At 41.0% G+C, this 24532-nt stretch overlaps 1 protein-coding gene across 8 annotated transcripts in view; it reads left to right on the top strand.

Moving 5' to 3' along the window:
- The window catches only part of TENM2 (teneurin transmembrane protein 2), a 1369797-nt gene that overhangs the window by 1217616 nt on the left and 127649 nt on the right, over positions 1-24532 (top strand). The gene's annotated exons all lie outside the window — the stretch shown is intronic.

Below are 24532 nucleotides of genomic sequence, written 5' to 3'. Positions count from 1 at the left end.
TTTTGATTTCCTTTTTCTATTTAAAGCTGCAAAAATGGCTTCATCGGGGGTACTTTTTCCCAGACTTGTAGCAGCGCTGCTGTTTCTGGATGCTCTGATGCTGTGCTTCAAATGCTCTGCTCTTGCCCTACCCCTCCAAAACAAGGAAATGTCCTGGGTTTCATAACGGCCTGTTCTTACTTCGATCAGAAATACTGATCTTTTTAGTAGCGTAGGATTTAATCCCAGAATCATAGGTGTGAAGGCAAAAGATCATCAGGGCAAAGAGATAGCAGAGATAAGCAGATGCAGAACAAGTCCTGTAGGAAAGGACATCAGGGGGAAAAATGATGCAAAAGCTTTGAGACAGTTTACTGAGACATGCTTTATAACCTGGCCCAACATACTGAAATGAGCCCATCTTTCAGAGGAAGGGTGAGCATAAGTGATATTGAAGATTAAATTTTGCTAATATAATGCTAAGTCAGATGTACCTATCAAATAAATCTGCGGTCATTTTCTCTGAAAAGTCAACGTTTAATATCAGTGTAAAATGTCTCAGTTCTCCCTAGGGAAACATTGCTCTGTGAGCTGCTATTTATGCTGAGATCACCAGTTGATCACTTATGGACTCATTTATATTGGTTATTTGGTGCTGTGCTTCTTTGTTAGCTGATTGTGTTGGTTTGCACTTAGTGTGCTTACATATTTTATTCGTTTAAGTGTAGAAGTACATGATTGCTTTAGGATTGTAGCTATTGCTCAATGGGTAATAGCAGATCAGAAGATGTGACATGGATTCTGAAAGTGTAGTTAACATAGCTGTTACAACACTATTATGAAAGCCATAAAAAAAAAAAAAAAAAAGAAAAAGCACAAATAAAAGATTTACGTGTACTAAAGAGATAAGAGTAGTTGAGGCACTTGCAGGAAGACAAAATATCAAAGTAAGAATTAAATTCAGGTTGTGAAAATGATAGGGTAACAAACTACAGAAATTATGGTGTAAAAAGTTGAACAGTGGGAAGAGGAATGACACGTCACTATAAAATGACAGAACTTAATTTCAACACATTAAGTGGTGAAAAACCTCCTTTCAGTAATCTAAAAAACTGTTTAAGAAACAATTTTCAAGTTCATTTCAGCTTTTGCTTATTCAGGCTTTCATTCTATGCAGTCTTGCTGCATCTGTGAGCTGCCAGCTCACTTCAATACTCAGGTACCAAAAAACAAAACAAACAAACAAACTCAGTTATTTTATGTAGTCTGTATGTCCAGTAATGTTGTTGACTTGCAAAGGTCATGAGTCTGAATGCCTAGCACACCATATTCGTGTTATGTTGTGCCTTGTTATTTATGCTCTGTATGATACCCTTGTAGTTATAATCAGAAAAACACTATTTTCCATGACAGTCTATCTGATCCCCAAGACAAATTTTGCACTCTAGATTTAGGTTTCTCAATTACAGGATAATTCAGGTTGGAAGGAGTCTCTGGAGCTCTTCAGTCCCACCTCCTCCTCAAACCTGGGTCATCGGTAAAGTTTAGTCTGGTCTCGAAGACCTCCAAGGGCACAGACGGTGCTGCCTTGGTGGGCAGCCTGTTTCACGGCTTGTGCTTGATATTTCCTTATTTGCAGCATGAATCGTTACACCCTTTGTATCCCGTCCTCCTGCCAGTGTGTGCAGCCTGGCTCCATCTTCCCAATGGCCTGCAGGGACCGCCCGGCTGCCGTTTGGCCCTGCAGCCTTTGTTTCTCCAGGCTGGACAGAGCCAGCTCACCAGCCTCTCCTCACAGGGCAAGTGCTGCAGCCCCTGGCCACCCTGCTGGCCCCCGCTGGGCTTGCTTTGGTTAACTGATGCCCTTCTCCTACTTGGCGGGCCCAAACTGGCTCCCGTTATCACAGAAGCCAAGTAATGAGCGCTGAGCAGATGGGGATAATGGTCTCCTGGCCGTGCTGCTGTTCCTGCAGCCCAGGATGCTGCTGCCCTTCTCTGCTGCCAGGGCATGCTGCTGGCTCACGGTCAGCTCTCCGGCCAGGAGCACCTCGGGCCTGTCCTGCAGAGCTGCCCCCCAGCCAGTCCCCAGCTTGTGTCACCGCAAGGAGTTAGGGCTGCCTTTAGTGATGAGGGGCATCTCCGCCTGAGCAATGACGAGTGCTGAACTCTAAGACGTGGGCATTTCACTGAGTATGAGTGAATGTTTCTTTTCCACAGCAGAATTTGACCATGACGGGTATAGGATAGCCAAAGCCTGTTTTATTTAACAGCATATAGGTAATATTCTTAATATTCAGGAAATTCTCTTCTACTTTATTTCTCATAATCACTTCTGACATCAGAAGCTTGAATTTAAACACCAAAATAAAGAATGCAGGTGGTTAGAAAAATCATGTATTGAATCGTATGGTGAGCAGATTTGATAATGAGAGAATCACTATTGAGATCTGCCATGTGCTTATTAGACATTCTTAATGTCTTGATCTTGGCTATTACTAAATAAACAGTAAACAAGCATTTGTATTAATATAGCTCCTGAATGGCAAAAGAATTTCGTTCTCATACATTGATGTTACAGAACCTTGCTTAAAACTTCCAATGTGCTCTGTGTTTATTGGTTTGTTTTCTTCTTCTGGGGTGTCCAGATTTATCCTGCTCTGTTGCATTTAATTTTTAAGAAGTAATATACATTATGCATAACAGTGCTGCAGTTAATTTAATTTTAAGCTTTTTTTAATTTACTGGTTGGTTGATCAGCTGATTTCTTCCCACATTTTTCTTGCTAAATACTTTCTGAGGAAAGACAGAGAATAGAAGTATTAATGTACAAATGCCAGTGGAGTGGAATAGGTTCCCCCTTTGCCAGCTGAGAACAGATTATCTGTTCTTGTGGTACTTTGTCTTGCAGGAATTGACCTGGCTCAGACAAAGACTCTGAAAGGGCCGTCAGGCTATTGCATACCTGCTGCCTCTTCCTGTATTGCTAATAGCTGTTTTGTTTAAACCTGAGCATACTCTGCAAGCAAAAAGGGTTGCTGGAGGATTTTGGTATTGATATGCTGAGAAAATTAATAGATGTTGGAATAATCTCAGGAGGCCATAGCAAGTGTCCCAATGTGAACTGAGAGTATCTCTGCTGGTCTGTGGTAAATGCAAAATACTTTAAATAGTATTTAGGCCTTCAGTCAAGGAGGTGCCATGAATTTCATAGCCTGTGTACCAGAGCAAGTCCATGCACTGCCATAGTCCCACTTATCTTGCCGTATTGCGTTAGCATGCTTATATCATACAAGGGCTTCTCCAAGGAGAGAACTGCACTGTCAGAATGCAGGGCAGAGCTGAGACCTACAAATGCAGAGAATCACGTTAAAACTGTCCACAAGGCAGCAGTGATCTTAAGGAGAAGAGAGATGCAATTTAGGCCCCTAAGATTTATTGAGGCAAAAGTTTATTTCACCTGTTGTTTCTTTCTTCGTGTGTGTGTGTGTGTATAGATATCTCCTTCTACATCTTGAGACTCCATTAATCATTGAAATGCAAGCCTCCAGCCACATGAGAAAAGAGAAAGAAAAACCCATAATGGAGACTGCTTGTTAGGGAAAAGCTTAGGATTATGATTATTCTTACTTTTGCATGCAGACTTTCGAACTTTTTTGACTGTTTTCTGTCATTTAAACTCTTGAAGTAATATTACTGCCTTTATAGCCTGAATTATTTTGAACCTTAAAAACATCAAAGTTCTTTAACATGGGCCAGGGGTTTGGGGCTTGGTTCATTAAGAGTGTTAGGGTCTTTTTCACAAGATGAATTTTTCTGCACCTCTGGAGGCTTCCTGAAAATCCTAAAATAAATAATAGAAAAATAGTGATTTAAAACCTAATTTCTAATACAAACCAGACCTGGCTGTCTAGATGAAGAATAAGCTTCAATAAATGGAAGACAGACGCAAGCCTCTTCAGTATGAAGAGTAGCGAGGATGCAGAAATAGAAATAGGTTTTTCATTACATGAGGGATTATGCTTGGGCCAGAAGTGCCAAATATTCTGTGGACCGCAGCTGCACTTTCTGTCTGCTGTTGTATTAGCTGGTAATAGTAAAACAATGATGTGATGGTAGAGACAGCTATTTGTTCTCAGAAATACAGAAAAGTTGTTTTCCTTTTCTTTGCTCAGATTGCCATATTGTTCTCCGTGGCATATCTTAAAACTTCTATCATTTTTGCAACAAATGGGCTACGAATTAATATACACATCGTCCTCAAGCACCACCTGAAGATGCACATCCAACTGCTGATGTGCTCCCTTAGCCAAGTTCTCCCATCGTCCATCGTCCGTCCTGACACTCCGTATTCAATTCAGGGGCACAGGACTTGATTGCACAACCTGGGTCATTGCAACTGGCAAAGCAGCCATGGGCAAATGCTGCCAGTTAGGCCTGCAGCTAAGGAAGTGTGCAACTATTACTGAAAGCAGGGAATTTACAGACATGCAGGAAAATGGCAAGATGCATCTTGCCCCTTGACTGATTTTCTGTCATTTGATCAGCACAACCCACCGTCATATTAACACAAGCTGGGAATAGTATTGGCTTCAGGATGCACTTTAGTGCAGGGTTTCACTCAATCTCATCTTAGAATATTTGTGAAGGGAAATACTGAGGTTGAAAAGCTGTGATTTTCATCACTTCTTTTACATTTTATATGGATCTCTGCAGAACAAGTTTTATCTTTTGCTTTAGCACAAATAAAGGTTTAACAGCATTTAATACAAACAGTTTTCTTCATCTGTAGGTTTTTTTTCCTGTCAAAACTCTTTGCATGTTGTTTCTCTAAAACCACTGTGAAAACCATCTGCTTAACTCTATTTCACTGTGCTATGAAGTATTGCTTTAATATGTTGTTTGACTTTTTAAAGTGAGCATTCATAAATCACTCATCTTTTCCTCCCATATTTACCAGAAGAAAACTGTAAACAGCCAGAACAGGAAAAAGCTTTTAAACACAGCGCAATTTGCTTGACATTTGCTTGAAACTCCTGGAATAGGAGATACACGACAGGTAAATTGAAATAGAATTGAAACGGGAATTTGCTTTGCTGTGACTCTGTATGTATTTGAAAACATGCAGTTTGGAAGCCGGTGTCCTTGATTTCGGGAATGGAACATTTCCCAGTTCCTGAATAACAGCTTCAAGGCTGTCTGTGTACGAGCCTAGGCCTAAGGTAGGACATGTCACATTTCAGCTACTTTGGGTAGAGCAGCGTTTTGCTGATGAGTTATGGGGAAAAACTGCTGGAAATACTCAGATACCCTAAGCACTTCTAAAGCTTTAAAGCAAAATTTTGTTTTGCTGGTTGAAGGTTGGATTCAATCTTCTGCAAGCATGTGGTGAGGGGAGGAGGCAACACAGATTTTTCACCTCCTCTACTCTTAAAGTTAGTTCACCTGGATTTGACGATCCATTTCTTCCCTGCCCTTGGCAGTGGAGCACACACCACTTCATGGGGTCTCTCTGGCACCATCAATCTGTTGTATGAGCTTGCAAGTCAAAAAGTGGGTGGGATGCCATGCTAGGAAAACAAATAGTACCAGTGTCCTAGCCAAGGAGCAACAGATGGGGCTAAATTCTGCTATTGCTTTAGTAAATGTAGCTAGAAAATCTATAACCAGCTTTTTCTTTACTTAAACTGAAATAAACTAAGTTCCAAATCTACAAAAGGAATTCTACATATGATCTCATAGCATTTTATAATTTTAGCTCTGTAGTTTATGTTGGGGTTGGTAGATCTCTTTTAATCGTCTCCTTTTCTTTATTTTTTCTAATTGTTTTTCCATATTGGCAATTTAATACTTGACTGTCTGGACATCTAGCTGACCCAGATATTGCTGGTGTCTTCCAACAAAATGCAGTTTTAATTACACACTTGGATTTTAAGGGAAAACATATTCTGTGGTACTCTCATAATCAAACAAAAGTTCATGTAACCACCATTATTCTAAATTCTATTTTCCTTAAGAAAAAGTGAGCATCTTATTTAGGAACAATAAGAAATTTGTAAGTTTTATTTATTTGCAAAGCGATAGCTGCTGTGATTGAAATTAAACATGGAATCATGCTGCTTCTGATTAATTCTAGTGCAGAGGAGCCAAAAAAAAAAAAAAAAAGAACTTGATTTTACTTTAAATAGGCTAAATTAGCTTTTGGTAAATAATGCTAGTTGAAAGAATCAAAAAGAGAAATTGAAAGACAAAAGTTTTATTCCTGGCTCCATAAATTCCTGGCATATACAAATTCAGCGAGATTTTTTTTTTTTTTTTTTTAAGTGATTCAAGTTAAGGCTATGATTCACTGTTTTTTAGAATGCAGACCACTGGTATTTAATTGTAATTTAGCTTCTAAGCACTTACTTTACTGTGGGGAAAGTAAATGTTGTTATTCCTACATCCCAGATGACTACATTGAGTTTCAGTAATGTATGTATTTTGCACTGCTGTGAAAAAAGGATCTTGGGGCTGCCGGTTTTGAGTGTCCTTTTTTAGAGTAGTATTGGGCTCTATGGTATTTAAATAGACTGTAATAACTAGAACAAAAGGAATAGCACCAGGTTTCAGGAAGAAAGCATGGTGCTAGTCAGTAAAGTATGATAGACAATTCATGCCTTTTTTTAGGCAGTTTGGGAGGAGAGATCTGTGTGTGTTAACATTTGTGTCTGCGGGTAATGTAACTAACTAGCTCTTCACCAAGTGCTGGAATAACACAAAATTCAGTACACTTCCTTTCCAAAGAATCCTAAATGTTCACATCACGTTTAGAGTATATTTCCAGAATAGACACTGATAAAGAGCAGTTCCTTCAGAGCAGGAGTAAAGCTGGACCACTTGGGAAATCTTTCAGTGCTGCTCCTATGGTGAGAGTAAATGGCAAATATTAGGTTCTGGGCTATCAGTCTAGTCTCTGCTATTAGCAGGATGTTCCTTTAAACAATAAAATTAGTTCAAGTACAGTCTAATGTGATGGAAACTATAGCGATAATAATTATTTTATACTAGTGCTCTTTTCTGAGGGAAAGAAAACAAGTTTTATTCAATTTCTAGTAAAGCTTGATGAAAATAATTTTATGGAACAAAGGAAAAGAGCAGTGTGTTACTGCTGTATTTGGATTGATTTTCTTTTGGAAGGAGAAGATCCTAAACACCAGTGAAGCTTTCAAAAGTAGTCTGCTTTCACAGCAATCTGTCCTTTCCCACCTCAGGTTTACTCATCCATTTTCTAAAGCTGATACTTCACACCTTTCAGTGCTATCACGTGTAGAACTATTCTGTTTTGTATGTGTTACTGTTAGCAGTGGAAATGTGTTTTCTCATTTAAGAATCTGCAGGAATCTTGCGCCTGATTCCAAGGGAAATAATTTGTAAATTACTACTGAAAAAAATAGAAGACTTTAGACAAGAAAGATAAAATACAAGGATAAGTGAATATTAACAATACCTTTTTCTTTTTACTGTTGACAACTCCGTTTGCTACCATTCTCAAGTTACTTTAAAATTTAAAATTTATTTTTTTTGAAAAGACAGTCAATAACTGGATCTTGACAGCGAGATCGTGATGCCGTCCATACAACCTGATATAGATTAATTGGGAGTGGTGTTGCAAAGCTGCATGAAGTCACTTGTGTTTCCACCGTACAGATTTATAAAACTAGATTGATTTTTTTTTTCCCCCTTGACCATTAAAGTTTTACTCCTCAGATTTTTTTTTTCACTTTCTTTGGATAGCTTTGTGTTGGTTATCTGCATAATTAGTATAGAAATGTACAAGATCTCTTGTTGGTGTGCATGAATTGAAACAGCTGGGTTCGTCTTTACTGCTTTCAAGATTGCTCATCAAGTGCTTGTAGTCTGGCACCACAGCCCTGGTATGCATCGTACCGTGCTACTAACAAATTCAGTATGCCTTCAGTCCACAGCATTCATGTGCCACCTCCTCAATGTCTGCAGCGCTCACACAACTCCCGAGCCTTTCTTCCTCCCTTCCTCCTGTCCTGGCCTCCTCTTCCTGGGCCCTACGTCTTTTGTCATTTTTTGTCACAGCAAGTATCTTATGTCAGCTGGACGCCAAAACCTGTGAATGAAGGAACACATCATTTACCTAATTGTATAGAAACCTTCCCAAAGGGGAGATAATAATAATAATAATAATAATAATAATAATAATAATAATAATAATAATAATAATAAAAAAGGCAATTAATTTACAAGGTAGATGATGAAGATGGAAATCTCTCTCACTCCCACCTTATCAGTAGGCAACCACCAAATCTCCAGCCCACACGAAGGCTGCTATCAGAACACAGTTCTAGAAACAAGAAACTCATCTTTGTCTTTCTTGGGGGAAGGAAGGGACGAAAACCAGCCATTGGGCTCTGTCTTCGGACTTTTTTGTCAACTCAGTCCCCGTAACGTCAGTGCCTTAGGTACACCTGAGTGATGATGCTGTGTCTGACTGGGAACTGCTCAGGTTGTAGTTTTAGCTTTTTTTTTTTTTTTTTTTAACTCTTTTCTTCTTTACTTTTCTGCCTATGACAGTATTTCTGACAAATCCTCAGGCTGGCTCCGTTGGGCCATGTGGCGGGGCCTGGCGCTGGGTCCAGCCGAGGTGTGCAGTGCGGCAGGGTGGCTGGCAGCACCCCGGTGCTGGAAGGAAGTGAATTCATATCAGTTCCCTGCTCACAATACATTTATTTTGCCCACAACTGATGAACAGCCCCAGAAAGTCCAGCAGAGAGCATCTTGCCCTGTTTGTCACTGGGTAAAGAGCCAGGCTTTCCTGGACAATTTTTATATTCAAAATCCGGAGCTCAGGGTTCAATGCTTTAAATTAACTCCAGGTTATGCAGAAGGTGCTGATGAAAAGCTACAGAGGGAATGATCCTGAGTTAAGACTGCCTGGTTTATCCCCCGATTTCTTCCTTTGGTCTCACTGCCAGACACAGTCCTGTTGGCCCAGAGGTACCCCACAGGTCACATAGCTGACAGGACACATCCTAAGCAGAGAGGAAAAGTTGTTTCTTGGTTCTTACACAGGAAAGCTGCAGGGGTCACACTAGTATACATCAGTTTTCCTTGCAAATACTAAGAACTTACTGCCATCTTATCTAGATACAACTAAAGCTGGTGCGGGCAAGGTCCCAAGGCTTTCATACAATCCCACTGCATTTTTCCCTGAGGCAATAAATGTCATTCCCCTGCATGCAGTTACTGAGCTCCAGTTAGCCTGCATTGTTCTTGGTTTTCTTCCAGTTGATTCATGTTAAGCAGTAGTGCGTTTGTGGACTTCACTGACCCTACTTGGTCACAGAGAATAAAAGCGGTGCGGTGAGGGATGTCAGGCCCAGGATGCAGGGCCGTGGGGTATGTTGTTCCCTCCCAGTCATGTTGGGTGCTGCTACTGACACTTTGACACACGGGAACACTGGTCTCAGAACACTTAAATTATTCAGGGTTACTTTTGTTTCAATAACTTCTGTAATGAAACCATAATATCCTTGTCATTGAATTTACATGACAGACCTAGTGAATATTCTAGAAAATTATACGGCTAATTAGAAAACACCTAAAGGACTGGTTGCAGCTACAGGTGAGATGTATGCAGCATGGCCCTATTTTGCAAAATTTATTCCCACAATTACGGCTATCAATACTGGTGCAGCTATTCTAAAAATTCAAACCTCCCATTGTGCATAAGGTTTTATAGGCTTTTTCCCTATGTTCTGATATTTTAAGGGTTGCTAAGTTGCTAAGATACAGGCAGGAGAGTAAGTTTACTTAATATATTTTGTTGAATACGTTCTATAAAATATTACATGTGGTTCACTATGTTATATCTGAGGATTTGCTGAAGATGGATTGTCATAAAGAATTGTATGAACTTGATTTGTGATTGCATTATTCCTTTTTCACATTGATATCACTACATCGAAAATAATTGGCTTACACGAACGAGATGAATTTGGCTCTTTATCTTGAAATGAAATATGTGCACTTTTCTGTTTGGCATTTCCTGTACCTTAAGAAAAATCAAAAGACCAATTACATCAAATTGCACTATTAAAAGAAACATTTTTTGGTCTGTACAGTAGAATTGATCTGAAACATTTATGTGCTCAGAATTTTCTCAAAAGCATACTTTTTTCTTGCCCTGTATTTAAAAATTGATAACCAAGGGGAAAAGACTGTTGAGTTATAAAGAGTATTTTTTTTACTTGTAATTGTGTCATCCACTGGTAAAACATAATTGAACTCAAGGTTTGCATTTGCAAATGACCTTGACTCAAGTTTTACAACTCAAAGAATTTGTGTAATGGCCTAGACTATTTAGAAGGCCAGAATCACTTAACAGGGCAAGAACTGTGCAGCTCCCACTGAGGACCAGACAGTGACTTTCTGCCCCTTCTGGGCTGATGTTGGGCTTGGTTTACAAAGAAATTCAGTATGAGGTAGCAGTTCAGACCAAAGCTGGATGATCTTAGGAGTCTTATCCTTGCCCGTGGCTCCAAGAACGAGGTTGTGAACTCTCAGGGGTACCTGGCTCAGCAACCTCTGGGAACCTGTAGCCTTTTATTGGCCCTGGCTTTGGGAATAATCTCTGCTCCTTTGCTTTCTGCATGTGAAGGCTTTTTTATGTCACTGGGATGACATTGCTTTGTTGCATGTGCTGCGTGAAGACTGAAATAGTTCCTACAAGGGCAAAGATGGCTCTAGCAGGACTGCTTGGTGCACACAATTCCCAGGCTAACACCGCTTGTAGTGCAGAAGGTCTATTGGTTATGGAAATAATAATGTATTTCTGTCAGTCCCCTTTGCTCCTTCCTCTCTTCTCCCTCTGCAAAGGGAGGCTGCAGCCCTCCCTCCCCCCCCCCTTTTTTTTTCCTTTGATGCAAGTTTTTAAACTTTATTGGATTTTTTTCTGAGTGGAAGAGGAGGGAAAAGAACAGAAGAATGATTACATTCCATTAAGTGCCTGAAGATGAACATCCTCAGTCTTAATTTCTCACCTTTAAGTCACTACTCATTTTTTCTTGAGTAAATTCTTTCCTAGAAGAGTTAGTGACAAAAGCAGTTGTCTGCATGGATGTCTCCTTTGTAAGCATGCCTTGGGTTTTGTCCCAGGGGTGTTTAGCCACATTTGTGTCACATGCTGAGAATAGCATAAAGCACTTTGGGGAGTGAATGTTCATTGCAGATTTGAAGTATGGCACTTCTGTACATTCACGAGTTGATTGGAATATATGTTGTTCTTTCTAGTAAGTTCTTTAGGGATTTTTTAAAAGGCATAAGGCACTGACTTTGTGCTTGCTGAACAGATAGAGTAAGCTGCCTGGCTGTGTCTGGCAGTTCTCTTCCCCAGCTTCCTCCTTGCAGCCTCTACCTCCCCTCACCCAGCTGTATTTTCCCATAAGTGTGTTCAGGTAGGATGAGGGGGGAAGAAATGATCAAAATAATTTCTCCTGCTAAGAACACTGATCCCAAATATACTAGTCACCCTTACAACTAATATGGGTGCTGTTAAACCCCCGAGATGAGAAGTAGCTGCTACTTACCTGCCGTATCATTACCCCAGGCAGAGCTGTGCCTGCAGACACTGGCACCCAAACAACAGAAACCTTTGTCCAGCGCTCAGACTCGGCTCGGAGCAGTGCGAGGCACCCGGCTGGGAGCGCAGCCACCCCGACACGGCTGCTGCGAGGGACTTGGCTGCCACGCTCAGCTTCCTCTGGCAGGGGCTGCGGCTCCTGGTCTGACAGCCGGCCAGGTGTATGTCCCAGGAGTCTGTAAGCTTGTACCTGTCAGTCAGGCCATCCTAATTGGGCTGTGGGCGTGGGGAATTTCACCTTCTGCCTCCGCTTGCTGGATAAGGAATTGTGTGGCGTTATGAATGGGGAAACATTAGCGGTTTCCTAGCTGGCAGGTCAGGGTTATGCTGGCAGTGCAGAATCCATAGGAGACGCAGTGTAGCTACATGTGTCGTGTGTCCCTGGGCACCAAGTTTTTTGTTTTGTTTTGTTTGTATTCTGTCCTTTCTGGCTATTTGTGGTTCTGCTGGTTTGTAGAAGCAGAATTCTAAACCAGGGTCACGACGCGATAGCTCTTTACTGTATTCTTGCAGTCTTACTGTAGTCCTTGCATCCCTGCAGGACTAAGATGATGTTGTGTGTACATACATTTCGGTATCTGCTGGGATGTTAAGGATATCGAATACGATTAAGAAATGGATATTATTTAAAATACCACTTGAAGGGGAAGGGTGTTATAAGCAGGCATGCCTTGAGATGTTCTCCTTTGGGGCAACCTGTGTTTTAATGACCTCTTGGGAATTTCACCGACTTGAAGGAGGCTTCAACCTGCTAGGTTTTGGTTTCTGGATTTCTTAATTCATCTGCTTGTTAACAGCTCACGTTCATCGTATTCTGCTCTTTATCTTCACTCCTGTAGATGCTCTAAAATAGAGGAAACTCGGTGATCAAATAAATGCTCCCTTTTAACTTGGAAAAATATACATGATTAAAAAATAATTTAGAATGGAACTTCCCATTATTGCCGGTGCTATTGTGAGAACTGGGCTGGCAGCCACGCAGTTACCTCCTCGCCAGAATGGGGCATAACCAAGTTTGTTTAGCAGGCTTTTCAGAAGTGTCAGTGCTTACATTGAAAGCTCCTATTCTGTCACCTGCTTTTAAATGCTTCAAATTTAGGAAGCCTGCTGCAGATGGTATCGGTAGTTTCACTGTTCTGAGGCCTTGGGCGAATTCATTTGAATTGCTTTGAAACGGCATATTCAAAATTCAATAAAATAAGAGGGTCTGATGGTGCAGCTGCAGCAGATCCCCTCCAGCTGGGTAAGCTGAGATGGTTTCAAGGCCCTGGACTAGCAAAGCCTGGGTGTGATACGCAGATTATACAGCTAGCTGCCAGGGAAGAGGTTTTGGCAGGCTGGGTGCAGCGATACCCCCTGCCAGGAGACTTGGGAGTAACAGTGGCTTTCATGCTACGTGGCGTCTTTTGCTGGCTTCCCGAGACAGAAATTTGTTGGTGCAACAGTGGCTGCAGGCCAGTGGGAGGGGATTGCCTCAAGGGTAAAGGGATGGAATGTAGGAAAAACAATAAAATCAAAATGCTCCAGTTGTTTTCAAAGTGATTGGCTATCCCCAATGCCTTGGTATGGATCCAAAATGATCTGCTCCGTGGGCGGGTTTTGTTAAATTGCATTCAGAAATCATATTTGCCCTTGGGCAAATACCCTTGCTTTTATGCATGCTAGGCAAGTCACGTGCACTCAAATGGAATTCACATGGTGCTTTAGTCAAAAAGCTAATGTCAGTCATCATACCTTTTATGCAGATCCAGTCCCTTGGTTCTTTATGCCCATTTAAATATGCAGAAATGCTTTTTATTATTACCTTGCCTGTAAAGCATTGATATATATATGCAGGGTAATTTATTGCACTATAGACCCTTCTCTGCATATCTGTTTAGCACTCACAAATTTAAATTAAAATCGTGAGGCATAAAATATTTTGGTTGTTGGGTTCTGGTTTTCTGAGATTTCTGCTGTTAAACTGTGAAAGCAATTCCTTTATGCGCTGTGCGTCCGTGCTTTCCAAATAACTACCAGTGTAGCAGTACATGCCTTATCTCTGTAGCATTGTAGTGCCGGTGTCCTTGTGAGCTCCACGGTTCTGGCACAACCAGCACAGTGCCTAAAGGTGAGATAATCAGAGAATGCATGCAGGGACGTTACTTGAGCACCGTATCGTTGGACTGCACAGTACATCCCTAGTTACTGAAAGGGCTACCATGAAATTTAATTTGGAATTTTACAGACACATTTTGAATTGGAAATCTCTGTAATAACTTTCCCTTTGCTCAGCCTTTTAACTGTGAAATTCAGTTGGGGAGTTTTGAAGCAGCAGGTAGTGTCGCAGCACTCTAGAGGGATTTTGCCAGAATTCAGCTAAAGTGCTTGCAAGTGTCATTTCCATATTTAACTAATTTTGGGTTTTAATTAGCTCCATGTGAAAAATGAGAGTTCACGCTGAGCTAAGCTGTCAGCATAGAGTCTTGTTTCCTTTCTAGCCTCTCAGGACAATTATTGCAGCATCCTCTGTTTTTTTCAATGAGAGTGCCTGGCTGCTGCTCTTTCAGTCCCTCCCATTGTTCCCGACGGGAGCGAGCAAGTGTGTTGTGTCTGCCGTGCTAAAATGGGGGAGATAAGTTCTGAAAATATTTCAAATACAAAATTGGTTTAGTAAAGGTTCAAAGAACCTCGTAGGTCTGGCTCAGAAATATGCAGCAGAACATAATGCGTTCCTTCCCGGACCTCACCGGTACGCTGCAGCCGGCGGTATTGTTCCCAACAATATCTGATCATTTCGGCTTCATTACTTACTGCACCGGGTAATACCGCGTTTCAGAAAGCGCAGTGTGAAAGCTGTTTTTTCATGGTGCTTTCTGTAACCTGAGCGCTAACAATGCGGTACTCCAGAGACTGTTTCATCCCAGAGGCCTGTGGTCCTCTACAAAGGCGAGCTGCTTTTGCATAAAATTCTGTAATGTGGTGTAGGGATGGAAATCTGTTAATCCCTGTGTATGAATGGAAAATTTACCTCTGAGGACTTGAATGCAAATGCTAAAATACTTACTTTTCAAGAATGGATTGAGAGCTGCAGTTTATGTAAATGCTGCAAAAAACATAGGATGTCAACAGTTTTTCTGAAATAATTTTATGAACCGATGACAACCCTGAGTTGCATTTACATGACACTCATATAATACCATTGTTTATTTTTAAAAGAATGCAGTCAGTAAAATGTCAAAATCACACTTAAATTGAAAATTGGTGAAATAACTCCGTGTTACCACAGATTTCTTTAAAGCTGTTCTAGAAGGTGAGATTTGTAGAGATTTGTGGACAAGTTTGGTAGTGTCCTGATTTTAATTTCTGTTCATATCCTTACAAAATAAAGGTCATGTGTATTTGATTTCTCACTAATTAGTATGGATAGCCACTTGCAGTAGACAGAAGCAGATCTTCTCTATTAGACCATAAAATCAAACGCATCTTCCTAAAATTGAAACTAATAGGAAAAAAATCTCTGCTGTAGCACTTTCTGGGTACTTAAATATTAGAAATATTGTGAAAGAAAGTAAATAGGCTGCAAAAACTTGTCAGGTACAGTGACACGGTGGAGTTTCTTGTCCTTTTTTGTATAAGTCATTGAGGAGCAGCTTTGATACCTGCTTCTGAGATGAAGGAAATTCTGAAAAATAAAAGGAAAATAAATTTAACAGTGAAAAGTATGGTTGAAGTGCTAGATGGATTTTGAAGATAGGGTGGTGGTTTGTTTTTGTTTGTTTGCTTGCTTGATTTAATATATAATTTACTGTTCCTTCAGTCAAGTTAAAAAGATAGGTAATCCTGGTTTGGCTGCTGGCCATCCCGGTGTTACAGACCAAACGAAAAATAGAACTTGCTTGCTAGCTGCTAATTGCTAATGGGTAGTTCTAGCTACTACATACTGCATTTTACCCTTTGCATCAGAAGTAAGCTTGTTTTTGAAGGATAAGCCCTGGTTACTTAATTGGTACTGTTAAGTAATATTGTCACTTAGATTAAAATTTATTTTATTACTCATTTAACATAATTCAGTTATGCCTTATAAAGTATATGTAATTGAGTTTATCATTGGGGTCAGATGTCTTTGCGGGTGTTTAATCTAGCTCATATTTTATTCTCTGATTCATTAATTGTATACAGCGGGTGCATTTGCTAACACCTTACCTCTTGTTTCCAATTCACCATGCACTTTAAGCTGTTGACTTTGGAGGGTAAAGCTTTTTATGGGCTACGTTGCTGTTGCCTGTAGAAAATGCCATTTTTTCAGCCATGGTTACGATATTTGCAGTCTGAGATACTTAAACAGAAGAGTTTTGAAGTAAAGCTCCCTCGCCTGAAGTCAGTGACAGTTTTGACCTTGATTACAATGGGCCTTGATTTTAAACAGCTCTAAACTGGCTGGCGATGAGCCTTCTGCATTGCTGACCTCGGGCTGTGGAACTGGCTTCTTCGCCTCTTTGTATGCAAGGCGCAAAGCTTCATTAAGATGATCATGTATCGGATGCTCTGCACAATAAGCTGGCTCCATTTTGCTGTTGTGGACAGCAGCTCCATCTGTAACAGAGATTTTTATCGTCTCCTCTGTGGATTTTGTTGTATCGAGAAGAGGATGAAATTGAGCTAGTCTCTTAAAAATTCATAAATTCAATTTCACGTGTAAAAGATAAAAGTAGTAAAAATCACTAATATGTAATTAAGTATATAAACATATATTAGGGTGTTCCCTGGATGAATCAGAGCTTAGGTGGCCAAATTACCTTTAATTATCTGCCATTATGCACGGTGCTTGACATGGACCGATGTGGACTGTTGCCCTCTTGTGTTTGTTTCTCTGGACTGAAATGGATACGCAAGCTTCTCCTCGGTGCTGTATTGGCCCCTGAAATTGTGAAATGGGATGTTTCGGTGATGCAGCAGCTAATCCTGTATTAACACTCACCCACACGGTGATTGTAAAATGTATATTGCTGCAGCTCAAAGTGATCTAAAACTAAAATCCCAGCACCATATAAATTTGTCATTGATTTCTTTTTTTTTTTTTTTTCCTTTTTTTTAATGTACTTCCATATTGCTATGATCTCTCTACAGTCATGTCCTCATTTGCAGCTTGCATTTTCTTGCCTGCTCTAGACTTCCAGATTGCAGCTGAGAAGGCATGGGTGTGGGAGGGCAGGCAGCCAGTCCTGCATTGCTGGGTGCTGCGAAGGAGAAGTAAGCAGGCCTCATGTGTGGAAATCTGCTAAGAATAAGACAGGTGTAAGATTAAAAATACAATATAATCTCAGTTATAGTAAACCTATTATGGGAAACGGTTAATAGAAGTCACATAAGGGGAATGGAAAACAAGCTTTCTCAAAAATTGTTCTGGGCTTCCATGGCGAGGTTGTGGTAGCGGAGGTGGGGGGGCTGTAGGGGTGCCCCTTTGAGGAGAGTCCAGAGGCTGCTCTAACTAAAATTCGATTTTCAAATTGCTTCTTTTTAAAAAGTTTCTAGATTTAAAATAAATAAATAAATAAATAAAGGAATAGTAGTTAAAGCCCATCTGGTTGTATAAGACATATGATAAATACTGTATATTTAATTTTCATACATGATTCTATTCTGAATCAGTAGGACTTGTAATTCAGAATACCGTAATAATGTCAGCTTTGCAAGGCACATACAAAGTCTAATTCTGCCTAGATGCTAAATATAATCTATAACCTTTATCTTAATATCAAGATACAAGTTGGGCAATGTTTATATATTCCTTTTGAATCATATCATGAAAGTGTAAACAGTTTATAATGTTGAAAATGAGTGAGAAGCTTTGGGGAAAGAAATCATGTTTGCTTTCTGTCTTCTGATTTTTTTCTTCTTTGTAATAAACTTCTAAATCCAAGAATTATTTTGTGTAGAGACTAAAACCTTAAGTTTTATCATTCATGCCATGTTTTACAGTCATGTAAACAGTCTGTTCTGTATTATTTCTATTGAGGGAAGAATATAGTCTGTGATGGGATGTGGTATTTGTACTAAGGACAGAAATCTGGCTGCTCATAATTACACGTTTCAATTTCATTTAATGCATGCAAAAGAATAATAAACTTAAATACTATTTTCTTATCAATACAGATAACAATCAGAGGTTGAGTCAAGGTCTGAGTGCTTTGGACAAGTTTGATTATGAGAGCCTTGTTCAACATGTTTGTAGAGATTAGGGTGGTTGCAGTTTTGAAAGATGAAAGTAGTCTAATAAATGTTTGACATGATATGCCTTGCGGTTACGGTTAGTATTAAAGGTAAAGCAGTTATTCAAGATGTATATTATAATTCTTGTAAGTGCGTGCATCAGTGATTTGAGAGAGTATATGTAGGTCTGTGTTCCTTGAAATGGCAGTTTCGATTCTCAGCCAGGTTCTTCCTTCTCTTGGAAGAAGAATAGAGATGAGCTGAGTACCTTATTCATGATAGCAGCGTCTTTTAGGTGTGAAATTAGAATTGGATTCAATTTGGTTTGTAACAACATTAAATGTTCACAATTGCTCTGAAAAATGAGGGTTTCCATTGTGTTTTTTGTCACGAGCACCCCTTCCTGTTATTTTAAGCCCTTTTTAACAGTGGCAGTGTTTTGGCAATGCTGGTGAAGTGGATATTCTGTAATGTGAGCTGGGACCTTCCGGGCTGAAAGATGCTATATTAGGTAAACAAAAATAAACGCTCCTCTTACTAGTTACAAGCATCTAGATCAGATGCAAGACCAAAAAGATTTCAGCCTCGGCTCTTAAAATTGCCGTAAGATGCAAGTTCATTTTATACAGTCTTGGGAACTGATTAATCTTGTGCCAGTTTTCTGTGCTCTTTACAATCTAAGGCCTGTCACAAGAATAAATGAATAGTGCCCTGTACCCTGCTTCTCTTTTAAGGTCTGTGTTGTGAGATTCCAGATTCTGAAGGTAGCATGCAATGCTGCTATCTTTCTTGTGACAAAAAAGTTCTCTTGGAAAGTGGCACAAAATCTAAACATTTCAGTAAAGAGGGTTGAAAAGGGAAAAGTCAGTGTGAAGGAAGTTTTTTCTCAGTCCCAGTCAGAGCGGTGAGCGGGCAGCTAAGAAGCAGCTAAGGTACAAGTGCTGTCCTGCAGTCTGGAGCTCTGCTTGCCTCTCGCCACTCTTGGAGCTGGGAGCCAGGTCTTCGTCCTCTCCTGTTCCTCACCACCACTGGCAAAAGCAATCACAAGCGCATGTAAGCTTTTCAAGTGTTTGCAAGCAGAAGGGCTGAAGTTGGACATAGAGGAGTGAACTTTCAAAGCACTGCATGGCAGATAAGCAGACAAATCATATTACCACTAATGGGATTTGTGGGCATATCTTTCATGCTGTGCTTTGAAAATTCATTCCTTTCAATTTACTGACATACATGAGGAAAGAAATGAGTTAGCTTGGAGGGGGTGTGTGGCCAATTTAAAAAAAAAAAAAAAAAGTGTTTTTTGGGTCCCCCTATTTCTTCCTTATGAACACAGTGACAAGCATCTTACAGCCCTTCTTCCATTTCCTTTTTCATCTTCAATAACATTTATTCAAAAGAAAGCAATTAATAAATCCCAGCAGCCGTTTTGCTGCTGATTATAACAATGCACCCATTCATAACTCCTTTACGGTATTTTTATAAAATGCTTCTGGGGCTAGAAATGCTTCATAAAGCAAAAACCCCATCCTAAACAATTTATTGTCTAAGAGGGTTTACATGCTGAGGGTGAAATTCTGCCTGAGGATTGCTTTCTTATGTGTAGGATTGTTGAAGTCAACTTTGCTCTCCATTGTGATTGCAGAATGGCGCCGTACCTGCCGCGTCTCCCTGGTGAGCAGAGCGAGCGCGCCTGGCGTTTCGGCACGGAGGGAGGCACCGCGCCTTCCCCTCGAACACAGCAAGCACCGTCCTTGCAAAGAGCACAGAAGTAGCAGTCTGGCTCCATTGCCTTCTGCTTATGTCACAGAGGGAGGCACCAAATTTTCAGGTTTTACTGAGATGGTGTTTGTAAGATCACTTTGGGTAGAGGAGGATGGAGTTGTGCTCTCTTGGCAGCTCGTGGAACCAGTAGCCTGATACTGCATTTGTTGATTAGTAAGCCTATAGGGCAATCACTCCTCAAGATACTCATGCATGCAGTAACATTTAATTATTTTATTAATTTTTTGGGGAATACATTTATTCTTGTCAAGTTATCTGGGTAACCCATCTGTAAGTGCCAAGAAGTGTAAAATGCTAAGTGTATTTCACTTTGTGCAATTACATGGCCCATATATGGTTTTAGTGCTCTATAATGTGTGTACAAATATCTGCACATCCATTTTTATTCTATATAATCTGTATTTTAATGCACTGTAATATAATAAAAAATGGATGTGCAGATAGTTCTTTAAACATATACACTATAAAATTACATGCTGCTAAGAATGATTAGGAACCTTTTGTTTCATCGTGTCTGTGATTCATTAGGCCTGATTTGGAAATCACACTGATGTCGCTCAAGACTAATTAAGTATACTGGAATAACGAGTTACCTCATTGTTCATCTCCTAACTGGTGAGAAAAGAAGCTTCTAGTGTTTCCACTCCCCTCTGATAGAATAACCTACATAAAGCAAATGTGCTTTTGGTGCTCATTTTCTAACGTTGCTCATGATGTAGACCAATTTCTTTCTCACATGAGAAGAGGCTGCAGGTACCAAAATATCGTGCCCAGGTGTGTATGCTGATGGAGTGCCACACAGGTTGATGGGCTCGTTTTGGAAGGCAGTAGTTCAGGGTGAGGTGCTTGAGGGCTGTTCAGTAAGCACAGCAAGTTGGAAAGTTAATGCGTGGAAACACTCTGCTTTCTGGCCACTTTTGTAATCTTCCCAATTTGTGGAGTCCCTGAGGGATTTCCTAACAAAGGCCGTGGTGCCTGCCTCCCAGTCCTTGTCTGGGAAGATGCAGGGGGAACGGAAGCACGGTGACCACTGGTCTCTGCATTGAGTCTCTGGCTCCAGGAGTCCCACCGAGTGAAGGTCCAAGTGCAGAACCTGATGGTGTCCTGCCTACTGGCAGACGCTCAGTCTCTCATTTCAGCAACACGTGGTCTGGGATAGTCAGGAGAGCACGGAGGGAGAACAGCGAGCTTTCTGAGCTTGGAGAATGCCCATCAGGCTGACCTCTGGCTGCAGTGAATATTGGTGCGTGGCCAGAAAGAGAGAGAAGATTGAACAAAAGATGAAATTGAGCCACTGCTGAGTCTTAGAGAACATTCAAGAAAGTTTTTCATGCAAATTTTGACATTTTTCTGTGGATTTGTGTACCTTTTGGGATTTCTTAAAATAATGTGTGATTCACTCTGGTAACCTCTATCTTATGTAAGTCTTAGATTGGTGCTTGACAGCTCCACCACCTCTAGTGATAAAGTAGTTCTCTGCTTTTGTTCTCGATGGGCATGCAGGGTGAGCTGCCAGTTCGAGGTGCTTTCACTGTAGGTGCCTGTGTTGCTGTGGTGAGGTTGATTTTTTTTTTCTTTTTGTTTTTTACCTTAAATCTCAATGGTTTAATTTCACGTGTTGCTGTTGTCTCATTGTTGGAGAATATAAATGCACAATTCGACCTCCTGAGTTACTTGTGTTAGTGTTAAATGAACCAGATAAACTGAGACAAATTCTGTGGTTAAAAATCAGGTATTCAAAGTAAGAAATTGGAACATGTGTTTAAACATTGAGGGAAAAAACAAAGAGCTAGAGATATATACCTACTAAACATACATGAGCGCTCTTTGAAATATATTTTATAAATGTATAGTATGCATAACATCAAGTGGCACTTGTGTTTTAAATTTGGAGGGATGTGTTTTTCCCTGACAGGTTAATCTGTAAGTCAAACATGGGGCTCCTGTAGTAGGTTTAAGTGGGCTGTCTGGGAGACTCAGTGTTCATCTTGATGATCTGCTGGGCATTTGGGAGCCGCGCCGACTGTCAGCCCGCCAGACCTCGGGGTGTTTCTCAGCACGTGGACCCAGCCGAGTGTCCCGACACACCGGGCTGGGGAGCGTGCATAGCAGAAAGTGGGTCAGGGCCTGGCAAGAAGCAGAGCCAGGGACGAGGGCCAAGTCACAGCATCACAGATTACTTAGTTATAGTCTGAAACAGCAAGCAAACATACAAAACCACAATAGGAAATGGAAACAAAATTCACAAGCCCATTTTTTCCTTCTGATACACATGCACTTGGCTTCTGAGTGGATCCCAGTCTTTCTAATTAAATGGGCTTCCACTTATTCCTTTGCTGGAGGCGGTTTTGTTTGATTAACAGAACAGAAGGTTAATCATAGAAATTCACCATCTCATGCCATTCTGCAGCAGGAGAGAGTAGGTAGCTCCTTGCTGTAGCTACTTGGCTGCTGCCAGGGGTAGCTGTATGGGGTATGAACCGGCCCCTGGGGCGTGCTTTCTGTGCTCTTGTTTTAGGAGAAGCCCGTGGCTCCAGTGATGGGTAGGTGAACTGTATGCCGGGTCCTCGGTGTTTCTTGGGCTCTGCAGGGTACTGCAGCAGACGTGCAAATCCCTGCCCCGCGAGGAAGGAGCTGTAATTGCGCCTGCCTAACGTGTGCCTATGATTAAGACACAGAGCAGCGGAGTTCCTAATGAGATCGTGGCATACTTGGAAGCAGGTGGATCAAAGTTTGTCTTAATACCATGTTAATAAGATCTTTCTTAATTCCTTGTATAAATTTACCTGGTAATTATAAGTTAGCAACTATAATTCACTTGGACAGACTGTTGGTTATGTTTTCCTTATCTCCGTGTTGTAAGGAATGGTTCATACCTGAAACAACAGAACTTCATCTCTTCAAATGGCCCACAGTTACGGTTACACTTGCAATAAAAAAAAAAAAAAAAAAAAGAAGCAACTTTGAATAGACATGCTCAGAGTATAAAACACAGTCTCTTTCTCTATGACTTGTTTTCATCGGGGGGCTCTGAAATTCATGTTGCTTAAGAGAGTGGCCCAGCTGACCTGCACTGCGGGGAGCTGCTGCAGTGCGCAGGTGCTGCGCTCCTCGCCTCCGCTGCACCAGTGCCATCGCTCTCTCGCCAGGCAGAGCCTGCAGAAGCATGGGACCTGCCTGTTGTTTGAACTTTGCCATGCTGAAAAGACAATTAATTGCTTGAGATTAGACAGAAAACCCTTTAAAATGTTTGTTTTGGCAAAGCAAAAAAGTTGTAATTGAATAAAAGATTTGATCCCTTAACTTTTTGTCTATTTTCCAAGAGTTCGGAAACATTCCCTGGAAGTAAATTTGGAGTAGTTACTCAGCTAAACATTCTTTACTGGTTCATACTTTTGGTTGGTTGGTTGGTTTTGGTTTTTTGAAAGTCAGATGCTTTGTTTTCCATTTTACAGAATCACAGAATCACAGAATTTCTAGGTTGGAAGAGACCTCAAGATCATCAAGTCCAACCTCTGACCTAACACTACAGTCCCCACTAAACCATATCCCTAAGCTCTACATCTAAACGTCTTTTAAAGACTTCCAGGGATGGTGACTCCACCACTTCCTTGGGCAGCCTGTTCCAATGTCTCTCCTAATGTTCCAATTTTCTCTAATAGAAAAAATACTCCTAATTCTCCTAATAGAAAAAATACTGCAAATTCAGCATGAATGCTTAATCTGGCAACTGCTCTCTTCACACATGTTGTCTCCTCATTTTAGTTACTGTTCTTGGATAGCTGCTAGGTCTGTAGGTACGTCTGTAAGGGCAGGTGACATTAGGAAAGCTGTCTTGCGTCTCAGCTGCTTCTGCCAAAAATGTGGAGGTTGAACTCAGCATAGATTGTGTGTTGAAGGAGTTCTCCTGTTGGGGAGGATGGATTGTGTGGTAAGGGCACTTTCTGTTTATTTTCTTCATTTTTAAGAGTATGTATGTAAACTTAAATGCCTGATGTCTCGAGCATTGTGAATTGCAATTCCTGCAGTAACATTTTTCTTTACTTATCCCTGATGCTGAATGTCTGATCAGTTGGCCATTGCCACTGACAATCTGTTTGTGCCCACACCAGCTCTTCCTCAATTGCTTGTAGGGAGATGCAAGATACCTGCTGATCTGCGCATCTGACACTGCAGAAGTGAACAGTTTTAAGGGTCCCCATAATTATGTTGTTGATAACAAAACTGACAATGTGCCCCTCTAACACCACTGTACTGCATCCCTGAAAATGCCATGCCCTGTGGTAGGGGCAGGCTGTGTAAGCAGAACAAGTGCTGGTGATGGCCATAAAGTGAATAAAAACAGCACTGTGATCTCTCCAGGCCTCCCTTCCCCACTCCTCTCTGCTGGGAGGATGCCACAGTGATAATATGATGAAAGTATGGAGATGTATTCAGGTAGCTTGTTTATACAAAGTGAAGATGCACATAAATCTGCCAGCTGAGTGATTCAGACCTGTCAAGTCTCATGCATTATGCACAGGACTTACTCAATTAGCCCCTGCCACTGTGCCTATAACTCATGCCCTTGCCGAGGTGGTGCCGGGGCCCCTCTCCCACTCGGTGATCTCGAGCGGCTCCGTGGCTGTACCCAGGGTCTGCTGGTGGGCAGTGGGAGGCTGCAGCACCGTGCAGCCCAGGGGAAGCCCCCAGCTCGGAGTTTCATGCACTGGATTCGAGCCAATCGCGATGGCAAAGGACAGGTGGAGACCTGGATTTGTCAGAGAAGCGTAATCTGCAAAATTAAAACCAAAGCTATTGAATCTGTTGGTTTAAATACGTTGTAATAAACATGAAATAATGACATGCCATTAGTATACGCACGGCTGAGGCTTATTTCACAATCAATATATAACTTACCACACGTTATTTAAGCTTGGGTTAGTATTTGCA

This window comes from Aythya ferina, assembly GCF_964211825.1.
Source record: "Aythya ferina genome assembly, chromosome: 14".
NCBI lineage: Eukaryota > Metazoa > Chordata > Aves > Anseriformes > Anatidae > Aythya > Aythya ferina.
The sequence above is the reverse complement of the archived record's forward strand: the minus strand, read 5'-3'. Positions and strand labels throughout refer to the sequence as shown.